This window comes from Mesocricetus auratus, unplaced genomic scaffold (assembly GCF_017639785.1).
Source record: "Mesocricetus auratus isolate SY011 unplaced genomic scaffold, BCM_Maur_2.0 Super-Scaffold_100019, whole genome shotgun sequence".
NCBI lineage: Eukaryota > Metazoa > Chordata > Mammalia > Rodentia > Cricetidae > Mesocricetus > Mesocricetus auratus.
The window spans coordinates 1-12,642 of NW_024429200.1; the positions used below are offsets into that span (position 1 = coordinate 1).

The 12,642-nt window shown below is 44.3% G+C and overlaps 1 long non-coding RNA gene across 1 annotated transcript; it reads right to left on the reverse strand.

Moving 5' to 3' along the window:
* Window positions 1-5,616: 5,616 nt before the first annotated feature.
* On the reverse strand, window positions 5,617-9,849 carry LOC121133009. The gene is made up of 2 exons (XR_005869729.1): window positions 9,735-9,849; window positions 5,617-9,473 (listed from the first exon to the last, which is right to left on the reverse strand). It is a non-coding gene; the product is annotated as an uncharacterized LOC121133009 (long non-coding RNA).
* Between the last annotated feature and the right edge of the window lie 2,793 nt (window positions 9,850-12,642).

Here is a 12,642-nt window from a genome sequence, read left to right on the forward strand (position 1 = left end):
ATGAATGTTGCCAGGCCATTGCTGATCCTGAAAAAGCCCGGGCCCAAAACAAGAATTGATGTTGGTTGGGCCACTTCCTAAACTAGAAGAACCCAGGCAGAAAACACGGAGAGACTTGGGCATTGGTGAAATCTTGACCCTACAGAAGCTTGGACCCAAAAGTAGAGGAGATTTGGGCCTGAGCCAATGAAATGAAAGAAGCCCCTGCCCAAATAGGAAAATGAGTGTTCCCAGGCCCAAAGTGAGGAGAGATGTGGGCTTGGGAAAATACCTGAGCCTACAAAACCCCAGCCCACAAAGCTGAAGGTATCAGGGCCTCTGACAATTCCTCTAAGGAAACCAGCCAGGGCCAAAACAAGTAAATGAGCATTCCTTAGGCTCAACCTGACCCTGAAGAAGCCCAGTTCCAAAGTAAGAAGAGATGAGGGCTTGGGCCTTCCCTAAACTAAAAGAACTCTGATAGCAACCGAGAGAATTTCAGACCCTAAATAAGCCTAGGACCAAAATGAGAAAATTTGGGGCCCAGGGACATGAGGTCTTCAAAAGTCCTTGGCCACCCCCTGACACTCAGGAAATTTGGGCACAAATTCTAATGTAATATCAGCTCAGATTAATCCTCTCCTAAAGAGGCCTGAACCTACAGCCAAACTAATGTGAAACAACACTGTGGTTACATTTTGTACCATGAGGTTCTCTGATCAAGGCCTTAATTTCAGTTCTTATTTTACAACCAACCAAGACATCAGTGCCCACACATCCCAGCTTGTCACGGATAGCCTTGGACTAACCCTCCATACTTGCTATGCTGATTGGTATAAGTGACATTCTGAGTACCAGATGTGTGACTCTGACACACACACTTGATTCCATCCAACATCCTCAAAATGTGAACAAGGATGACAACATTGCCATGAAGTGCCAAGGACTCACCTAAATAATCCAGTAACATGGATGCACCTTATCAACAAGGGTGTTACACTGCATGCTGCACCTTGACTGAATTTTTTTTAAGAAAATAATTTCTCATACTCAACTCTAGCCATAGAATGCTCACCAAGAATCTTGGGCAAACCCAGAACTTGATATGATTAACTGATATTTGGATGCATTATCCCCTCCAAGAAGGGGAATTTGATAATGACATGATTATTGACACAGGTTCAAGGCCATCCACAGACCTCAAAGGAAAGCCAGCACCTCCTTGAACTCTAAGTAGCCTGGACTTATATTAAATGGTGTGTGGGCCACACACTCTAGTCAACCCAGTACAAGATCCCACGACAAAGGAGCATGTCTTTAAAGGGACAATACTACACGTAAATGAACAAAGGAAATGGACATACCCATGACGCCGACCTGGTCTGAGGCCAGGCATTTTCTCACGTCAATTTATTTTGTTGGACAAATCATAGCCTCATTTGTGACTCAATCCATGCTATTTCACTAGAAATTTGGACCCAACCACAACCATTCTTGCACTGAATATTGACATCACATCATAGGCTATAGACTGTCATCAAAGCTAATCTAGAATCTTCTTTGTGCTACCACTATAGTTTGTGGGATGTACCTGCTATTCTTCCAACACATCCAACAAACAATCTCACAGCAGGTGGATTAAGACCTCATTGCTCTCTAGTAATCTGAGCCTCACATAAACATCAAATAACAACACAGCTTGGGATCAAGGGTGTGTGGGCCGCACCCAGGAAATCCTCTGTGCCCATGTCTTCCTATATGAGGACTTTCAGAGAGCAAGGATAAAAAACTGACTTGAAGTCTGACCTAGGCCACACCTACTGCTCCAAGAAGGTTGAACACACTTTAACACCATGAGTGGGTTGTCTGAAGAATGGCATACTGTGAGTACCTTCTACTACCTGGGTCTAGCTTACATGTAAGGGTATGTGGGCCGTACCCTCTCTCCACAGGAAGGGAGCAAGGACTATGCAATGACCTTTAATGGAACAAGGAACCACTCTGCTTAATATCAAGAAGAATCAGATGGCACAACAATCTGGGCAGACACTGGCATGATGGGTGTGTGGGCCGCACCCAGGAGTCATTGTGTGCCCAACTGCTACCTGATCTTCAAGAGATCCAGTACAATATGGTCTCATGTGTGTTAACACTAACAACTCAGAGGAAACTGGAACCACCAGAAGGACCAGCACAAGCTTCAAGACTGTGGTCTAAACCCTCTTATCCTGAGTTACCTAGCAACTCTGTTGACCTTGAGCTAAACTTGGCCACTCCGTTGACCTTGACGTTCAATTTGATAGGATTAAAAACATCAAGTAACTTAAAAATGTGATGACCCTGGAGAACAGACACAATTTTAATGCGGATGTGTAATAGAAAACGCTGAAATCCACACTCTGTTCAGAAACTAGACATAGATTCTTATGTTTCTTTAGTGCCGTCATTGCCTACCTAGAAAAAGCAAGACTTATACCCTAATTTCTATAGATCTCTGCCTTTATCTTATGTACCTAACACAGTTCTGAAGCCTTGTCATATTATTCTTTGTCAAGTATCTCCTGCTCTACCATTATGTATATACTTTTAAATAAATATAAGATTCATTTGTGTCCTAGCGTTTCTATTGCTGTGAACAGACCCCATGTCCATGGAAACTCTTATGAATGAAAACGTTTAATTGGGGTGACTTGCTTTCAGATTCAGAGGTTCAGTCCATAATCGTCATGGCACGGAACATGGCAGCATGCAGTCAGACGTGGTGCTGGGGGAGTTGCTGAGAGTCCTATGTCTCTCAGGAAAGAGGAAGTCCACTGATACTGGGTTCCTGAGCATAGAAAACCTCAAAGCCCACCTCCATAGTGACACACTTCTTCCAACAATGCCATACCCACTCCAACAAAGCCACACCTCCTCATAATACCACTCCCTATGAAATTATGGGGATTAATAACATTTAAACTACCACAGTCTTCTACCTTGTTTTATCCAGAAATCCGTATTTGGCCCTTTCCCTCTCTTTTTGACTGATGGTTTTCAATCTTTGGATTGAACGTAAGAACAGGCTGTGATGTAGATACCTAGCACATCTCTTTCTCCCCTGTTGTCTCCAAGTTATGGCATGTATTTGTATGCTCAGACCTCATGAGATCAACGCACCTCTGTCCACGGTTTGTATATTTACCTTTATTTGGATTCTCCCAAAGAAAACTTAACCAAGGGTCTTAGTAGCCAGGAACCCTCACCCAGTCATGAAATCACAGGGATAAAATTTCTATATTGGAAGTGCAGCTGCCAAACTCTTCCAGTGCCCAAATCAGATAAGCACCAGTATTTAGAGATTTACTGTAAAGGTCTGGGAGGCAGGGGAGGAACAGGTTCAGTGTGGATCATAGGGCACCAGGCATGTGGAAAGTGTTTCCCAGGAGTCTCCACATGAAGATGAATGGATGCATGGAGTCTAAACACATGTAGAGATCCATATTATAGAGATGTGCCATGGGAATTTGAGCCGCTGGTGTGTGTGCTGGGGTTACCTGAGGTACTGGAAGAACATTTTTATTACAGCCTGTAGACTTAAGTGTTTCTGACTGATCCCATCTTTGTCAGATTGTAATAGTGGTACCAGGATCACACACAGAGAAATAGTGTCCCCAGGTTCATGGTGTATTCCATTGGGACAATTGCTGTGGGTTTTATCTCACCCTATCACTCTATAGACAACGTCTAAAAAATGGTTTACGGATCCAAGACAGTGACACAACTGTAATCTCAGCACACAGACGACCAAGGCAGGAGGATCTATTTGGGTTGTTTTCTACAGTTCTACTGCCCTAAACCTTTTTCAAAAAATGCTCTGTCATTTGACTCATAATGGTTTCTCCAAACCTCTGATTTTTATAGCTCTTGGGCATTTACTAAAGCAATTATTGAATCTAAAATTATTCACCAAGAGCATTTTCAAAGTATTTAATTTCTAAAGCATGCTGTACATATTAATATTTTTAAATAAAAAGATGACTATTAAAACATATTTTCCAGATAATACAAATGCATAAAATTGAAAACTCCTATTTAAAAAATGAGCATGCCTTCTTATACTAGGAATTTTTACTGTTTCTTTTTCTCTACTCTTTTCGTCTCCCTCCCCCACCCATAGTAAAGAAAATTGAGCCTAGGGACTTACCACAACCCCTACCCCCTTTCCCTTGGTTGTCCATTTAATACCCCACAGAATTTAACTGGTCATAATGGGTTTTTATATTTGAAAGTCTGCTTACCTTTACACAATTCTACAATAAATTATAACATTAAACATCATTTTCTGTGATCCTGTGTCTTTAAGTGTGAAATTTTCCTCATTTTAGTTAATACACAATTGATCAAAAAGACAAAATTTATGAGAACATTTGTAAAATAATTTGGAATTGTACCTCAATGGCTTCAACACACCACACACTCAAAGACACACACACACACACAAACACTCAGAGAGAGAGAGAGTAACAGAAAGAGAGAGAAGAGGACACAGAGATGAGAGAGACATGTTCTAGAATGAGACAAGGTTTGGCATTAATGCTATTCCTGTCTTTTCCTCTTGGTCTGACCATTGCTGACACTGAGAAATTTTTCCACATAAGTAAATCCGCAGGAATGGGAACAGTCTTGCTATGGTGATGCCAGTTAGTTATTTGCACCCCTTTAAGTTAGGATAAAATGCCCTAGACAGTATGGAGGTCTATCATTAATTTGTAATGGTTCATTAGTGAATACAACTGCCTTCCTTCCTTTTTGTTGAAAACAAGATGGTGGAAACTGCTTGGCTTGCAGGAGAAGGATTCATTATGTAGCCCTTAGAGCCTGTCTGTCATTATCTGGGATATATACAAAAACCAATATCAAATGACTATAATATTACCTCTGACTTGAAAAGCATTCTGCCTTATCTAATCAGTCTAAAATATTTGAGAAAATGAAATATTGTATTTTAATAGTTACTGTGAAACTGTCTAGAAATGTGCTGGTTGGTTTCTGTTGTCAATTTGATTCAACTAAGAGTTCCTTAGGAAGAGGCACCCTCAACTGAAGAACCGCCTTGATCAGATTGGCTGGTGGGGGTATCTGTGGGAATCCTCTATGTGTCTATGAATGCATGGGGGCCAAGCCCACGTTGGGGCAACATCCCTAGGCAGGTGAGCCTTGTCTGTATAAGACAGCCAGCAGAGCAGAAGTCAGAGAGCAAGCCAGCAATCAAGGCGCCTCCATGGTCTCTGCTGCAGCTCTTGCTTCCAGGTTCCTGACTTGAGTTACCTCAGTGATGGACTATTTTCTGGAGGAGGAAGTCAAATAACCTTTCCCTCCCCAAGTTACTGTTGCTCTTGGTGTTCACCAAACAACAGAAAGTAAGCTAGTTCAGAAAACTTTTTAACTGGAAAGATGGCCATTCCTAGAGGAAGAAAAATGGTACACTGATTCATATAATGCAATTATATATGTGTATAATATAAACATGTATATATACATATATTAGAGTTATAATGTATAGGTATCTTGTATCATCTAAACTCCTATTCCTTCTGATAATTTAAAAGGCAGTTTTAGATACTGTAATAATTTCATCATATAATACCAAAAAAGTGGGAAACTCATCCTTTATCATTATCAATTAAAAGCTCAGTACACACTTTGTACTACTAAATTTGTTCATATCTAGAATGAAACACGGAACACATAGCAAATTAAGGAAGGAAGGGTTTACATTGTAGGGGAGGGGAGTACTTCCTTGTAGGGGAAGGTATAACAATAGTAACATACTGTAGCTGGTCACATTACATACGCATTCAGGAAACTGGAATTCAGCGGGCTTCCCCAATTTCTCCTCACTTCATTCATCTGTGTTTGTGGACCATAGAATAGTGGTGCTCATGTTCATGATGGAAGCTCCTCCTCTCTTGAACTCTAGAAACACCCTCATAGACATGACAGACGCATGTCTTCTAGGCAATTCTAAGTGTAGTCAAGTGGACAATGAAAACTGACAGGCATATACTTCATACAGCAAACATTCAGGGCACACAATAACCCAACAGTCTTACATAAGTAGTGTATATCCTTTCCTCTAGGGATTTAGAGCTGTTTCTCTCTTTTAATGATGTCTAGACATCATTGAGGATCACTGCCTGGGTCCTTCAGTGTCTTGGAATTACAAAATGATGTCACCTCTGTGGGTGACAAACTTGGAATAGTCCTACAAAAAGAAAGCTTCTGCCCTTGGGAGCTCTTTTAGTACATACATCCCCAATTATGCTACCTTGACATAAGAATTATTTTAAGCTGAAGACAATAAACACAGGAAGTGCAAGAAGATCTCCCTGATACTTGTTGCTTCTAAAAGCCCCAAATGAAATTCCCTTTTGTAAGATTCTCCACCCACCTATTCCTTACCAGAACGACAATGACATTCTTGTCATGAAAGTAGCTGAGACTGAGGAAAAACTATACAAACACTTACATTCCTGGTCACTTCTCTACCCAATTGTTTTCACTTGTCTTACAACATTTTCACAGATCACTACTTTGTATGCAAGCCAGTGTTTATATGTATTGATGCTAACTGCTTCTTGAAGTCTTCAGTTCCTCAGGAAGGTGCTCACTTGGTAAAACTTGAATTAACTACATTTGCATCATTTTCCTCTGCTGAGTTATCTTATTTCAGTTTAGTTCTTAAGTCCAGATGTGTGTAATGCCAACAAGCTGTCAGAGCACACGGAACGTAGGTGTGAAGTCAAGTGGTCCCCAGGCAGACATATTAGTAGGTCACTTCCGCTTACTGCTGTGTATGTGAGTATGAACACGTATGTGAGAGGAGGGTAGGGAGGTGTGAACCCTGAGTTCAGGCCAAGGTGTCAGAAAAGCAGTGAAAGCTGCTGTGACAGTTGGGGAGTTGAAAAAGAGCCCTCCAAGTGTAGCTGACACCGCTTCCGGAGGAAAAGCTTCTGTTTCTACCACAGACACTATTCTAGGAAGAGTGTCCCGAGAGTCTTATTAAAAAGTGTGCTTCTCAGGGATGGAGAGGTGGCTCAGTGGCTAAGAACACTAGCTGCTCTTCCAGAGGTCCTGAGTTCAATTCCCAGCAACCATGTGGTGGCTCACAACCATTTGTAATGAGATCTGGTGCCCTCTTCTGGCCTGAAGGGATACGTGCAGACAGAATACTGTATATGTAACAAATAAAAAAATCTTTTTAAGAAAAATGTCCTACTCAACAGCACAGTTTTAGAAAAGTTCAGGAACGGAAACCCGTGGCCAGGACTCTGGGTCCTGAGTTATCCTGCCAGCTCCTGCATGAGGCATGTCAATGTCACAGGCAGATGAGCTTCTGAAGATCTGAAGGAATCGATGAGGGAGCCAGACATGGCAGCTAGGAAACCCTGTGGGTCTACCAAATAAACTTCAGCACCATGAAGAATATATGGGCAAATGGTGCCCTCTGGTGGAAAGATCCCTTCATTCTCCACAGAGCAGGGGAAACAGCCCCCAGTATCCGGTCTACCAAAGAGGCTGCATTAACTTTTCTTGGTGGTTCCTCACTGCCATAGCTCCTAGATGCCCACAGCCTCCCTCAGATCTGGCTCAGAACCCTGGACTTCATGTTAGCTCACTCTTGGCCTTCTCCCTCTCGTTCTTCCTCCCCTCCCCCTCTTTCCCTTCCTTTCTTCCTCTCTCCTCTCCTTCCCAGATCCTCTCCCCTCTCCTTTCTGCCCCCACCAGCTGGCCAGCCTTCCTCTTGGTCTAACTATTTGACCGGCTTGATCTGCTCTTTACTCTGTAGGTAATTTTGCTTAGGTTGCAAATCCAGCTCAGACTTGGGCTTTCTAGTCCAACATTTACTGAACCCTAAACTCTAGAAACCTTATGCTTTTCTGAGGGCCTTGTTTTCTAAAGGATGAGTTCAAATTAGCCCAGTAGTGAATCTATCTCTTATTTAGAGCAATTGGTGATCAGTATGTCTCTATCTCTCCACCCCTCCTCCCTGCGTGTGCCTGTGTTAGCCTGAGTATGGAGTCTGGATACAGAATCCATGTCCTCAGGGTTTCAGGCTTACAAGACAGATGCTCTGCCAACTAAGCCATTTCACCAGCTCAACATGATTTGCTTTTTTAATATTTTATTTAGACAGAGTCTCCATCAGCTTTTTTTGTAACTGTTTTCACTAAACTGGTAATAACTGGCAAGGAAAAAAATCTGCATTTAGTATCATCCAGCTGCAAAGTTTGACATGGGAAGGAGACTTTAGCTTTCTTTTGTAATTATTTGCTGTGTTAAATGACAGGTAAAACAATATTTTACTTAAAATAGCATAATTAATGCAAAATAAATTAGTTTAATAAGGGGATCCAAAGAACATATTAAGACTGGGTTTGGAAAGTCAGAGTGGGTATAATAAAAACCTGGCATCATAGAAACAAGGGTATTTGTTTCAAGGGTGTGGTCCAGTGGGTCTCAAACTTCTTAATGGGTTGTGGCGACCCCAACCATAAAATTATTTTCATTGCTACTTTATAGGGATACTCTTGCCACTGTTATAACTCAGAGTGTAAATTTTGTGTTTTCAAATGGACTTAGGGGACCCCTGCGAAAGAGTTGTTCGACCCCAGAGGGGTAGCAATCCACAGGTTAAGAACCACTGGTGTAGCCGGAGCTGCCTTTTCATCAATTCAGCCCATGGGAAAAGACACCGGCATCATGTTTGGCCTGCCCTTCGCTATGCATACTGGGGAAAGAGGAGCTAATAATGGCTGGCGAATGTTTGCAGGCTGCTCTGCATCACGCCTTCCTGAAGAGTCCACCCTGGGACTGTGTGGCTCAGTTTGCACAGCTGCCTTCTGGGATGGCCGCACTCGTTGCCTGCATCCAACAGAATCAGAACCGGAAGTGTGAAAGATGAAAAAGACGTCTCCCAAGCCTGTGCTCTGAGCTTCGCCAAAACCTGAGGTTAAGTTCCCTGTGTGGCTCCGGCAGAAAAAGAACAAGCGGTAAGTCAGGGAGAGCCCACCTCGTCCTGGAGCAACGGGACTGGGGAGGTCTGGCTAGAAAGGAAGAAGTTTCAGACGGGCTTGCGGAGGAGCAAGGGTTGGGAGGCAGCGCAGTCTGCCTATGTGGTTTTTGTTCCAGCTCCCCAGCAGAGTGTACCACCGTGTCTGTACTGCAGGTGCAGAACAAGGTTCTGCCTTGGGTCACGTTGGCCACTCGGAGCCTCAGCTCTGTATCAGTGACCCGTGTGGCCAGGTAGTCAGCACCGGGGACAGACTTGACCTCTTTGTCCCCAGAACTCCGCAGAGACACCAGCGACTGTAGTTGTTGTTGGAGATCCTGCTGGTACCAGCCCATCCAGGGGTACTGGGAATCCCTCAAGATACAGCGCAGGGTCACAGCTTGACCACGTAGGACCAGACTCCACCTAGGCTTCTGCTCCAGCAAAGCTCCCGTGGAGTCTGAAACACAGACGGGGCCAAGATGAAGAAAGTAGACAGACTGGAAAACTCCAAGTGTAGCCAAATGAGCTGACTCCTGAAGGAAACCCTGGAGTTACACAGACGCAGGGCTGCTGAGACCAGAAGCCTTGGCCACAGAGAGAGGCTGTGCCAGACGACTGTCTTAAAGGAGTTAGGGACAGCTTCTCCACTTGCTGGGCTAAAGCGGCCTGCCTCTCTTCCTCTCCCTCCACCCTCTGGCTCCCTTAGCTGCCATCTGACCTGTAGTCACAGAAGCAGTGAACACACAGAGGCACAGAATGGAAAACGACCACATCCCTGACCCCTCGGGCTCTCTCCAGCAGGTCATCAGGCAAGACAGGAGGGTCCAAACCAGTACGGTAACAACCAAAAGCTCAAGTCCTGGAACTGAAGTCCCAAGGGTGTGACTTCCTCAGGAAACCGATTGTTGTAGCTCATCTTCAAAAGTGCAAACCACAGCTAAAGTCTGCACCCCTCCCCTGTACCCTTTCCTCTCCCACACCCCTGCACACCCCACGCTCACTGAGGAACTCGGCGAGCGACTAGGCCCTGAACCCTCTCAGTGGTAATCAGATATCCCTGGAAGTGCTTGGAGTTTTGGTCTCAGCTCTTTCAGGGGAATTAAACCGTCTCCGTATAAGCAAGCAATGGTGACAGAGCTGAACAAAGACATCTCTCACCCATAGGCTTCAACTACAGGTGGGAGCCACTGAAGGGTCACATTAGGCTGTGTGACCAGGTGACGCTCACCTCCAGTTATCTGCCTGACTCCAGGAACGCAAATGCAAAATAAAGATAGGAGCTTTGTCCAGAGTAAAGGTGAGGACTCCCCTTCTTGTAACTGATCTGGCAGAAATAAAGATATTCTAAAGAGGCACTTGTGTCTTTCAATCTATCGGGTTATTGAAACAAAGGACCTCAAAGAAACGGGAATTTCCCCAGGGATCACATTCTGGGAGAAGGAAAAGGCACCAGCCAGAGCAGGAACTTGTCTCCTGGAAAGAGATTTCACACAGCTCTAAGAAGCCTAAGTAATGATGGGTCAACAGTGGACAGGACCATAGTTTGACCGAGACTGCTTATCCTTGGCTTCCTAAGCTTTAATATCTCCTCAGAATACCAAAGGACTTGGAGGGTTCGTTGGGTATCTTTTTCACATTTCCCCAACATGTCCATACTAAATAAATCTTGTTCTACTTTTCATTACTCATTTGGCTCTTTTAATTGGCTTATTAAGGACAGATGGACAAAGCCAACTTAGGGCACTGGCTTGTTAGATCTCAAACCCAGCACAAATGGCTAACTGAGGTGCCTATTTAACATAGGCAGACGTGGCCTCCAGGTTCTCCCAGCAGCCCAGAGTCCCTATCCATCACTGGATATGATTGGCATTTCACACCCCCCTACTCTAAACTTCTCTAGCCCAGGGGCTGGGCTGCCCTTCCCCAGCTACCCTTCCCTGTATAATCCAGCCATTTCCCTGCCTGGACTTTTCCCGTCTACCCTTTACCCTCTCCCCTTCCCCTCTCCTCACTTGGCCTGGCTCAAGGTCACGTCCACTCTGGACTCTCCTGGATGTCTCTGCCTCTGGCTATGCTGTCCCTCATATCGGTATTAAAATCCTCTCCATACTTTGTGAATAGCCATGTCCTCCTTTTGTGTTTCTTTTAGCATTCAGCTTTGACCCCCAAGTTCAATAACACTCTCACCCTTCATTTTTCTAGAGCATTTACTTTAGAAAGAATGAGTTCTTAGAGCCTCGATAAATCTTTTTAAAGCCAAATACGCTCCCTGTGAGCCATAGCATCCAGGAAGAAGAGGGTGGAGAAGAGATTCCTTGGGTCTCAAGTCACTGGCTCCTAGCTCTTCCCAGAGAGCCCTGTTTCTTTACTAAGGCCAAGTAGACTGCAGGATAAGAGACCCTGGGCCCTTCTCAGTTTACTGAGCTGTATGTCTGTGGTGGTTCCCCGCTGACCCCTCTTCAGCCTAATCTTCAGAGATTGGAATCAGAGTGTCTCCTCCACTCCTGTTATCTCCCTGGCTAACCTTCCTGCCTTCCAAGGTCAGTCCCTCCAGGGCTCTGCCTTGTCCTCTCTTATCTTGCCCAGCTTGCAGTGCTGAGCCAGGTTAAGCCTCTTGCTTCCAGATCAGATGGCTAGTGAGCTCCTCCTGGCCTCTGCTGAACCAGTGTTAGAGGTCATGGCTGCCTCTAGGGACTTTTCTCCACCACCAGCTACATCATAATTGCCACTCAAGTGCACAGATCAATAGCCAACAGCTTTAGCAGTTTTTGAGCTCAATGGGCAATTAGAAGACTTTTCATACACATAGTAAAGATATATCCAACTCAGATAGCATCTTCTCACCCTTCTTTGGACTGGACTTGTGTGGTTCAACGCATTTAGGGGAGTCCTAACGGTATATGTTGTCTCTGTTATCTAGTGAAGGTCAGGCAATGAGGGTCTGATGAAAAGACTTTTGTCCCCAAGTCAGCTAATGTCAGACATCAGGAGACAGTAAGTCTTGTAAAGTGGTGATGTCTTTTCTTCCCTGAGAAGCAGTCAGCAAATGACAATAGCTCCTTCCACAGGGTCACAGCCAAAGCACTCAGGGAATCTACTGTCCTGTGAGTGCCCATGGCTTGTCATGAAACGTGTGACAAAGAGGCAGGATTCCTTGTATAAGTCTCTCCATCACTGACAGGGTGTGTGGCCACACCCTGCTGGTGCTACCCCTTCATACACCCACTGACTTATCTAAAATTTAAATGGACTGAAATAATTATGCAATTAAGAAGACCTGGAGGTTTCATTCTGCTTGTTACTCAGATATTTCCTTTGGGCTTTATGTGGCTTCTATAAGACCCAAGGCACTTGAAAGTGCAGAAACTCAGCTAAGCCCCGAGGGGAGAGTAACTGAACTGTGACTTCTTTGAAAAGGAATTCATGTTGTGATACAGAAAGGTGAAGCAGAATGTGTCCTACAGAGAAATTCACATCTGTTTCTCATTTTCTTCCTCTTCTTGCTCCTCTGTATGAATTGCTGAAATCAAAGCTGCCCCAGACTTGTCCCCCTAGAAGTCCTTCACCTCTAAATGTCCTTCCTAGGATCAGCAGTGCAGGTCCCTGCAACAGACAGAAATCACAGA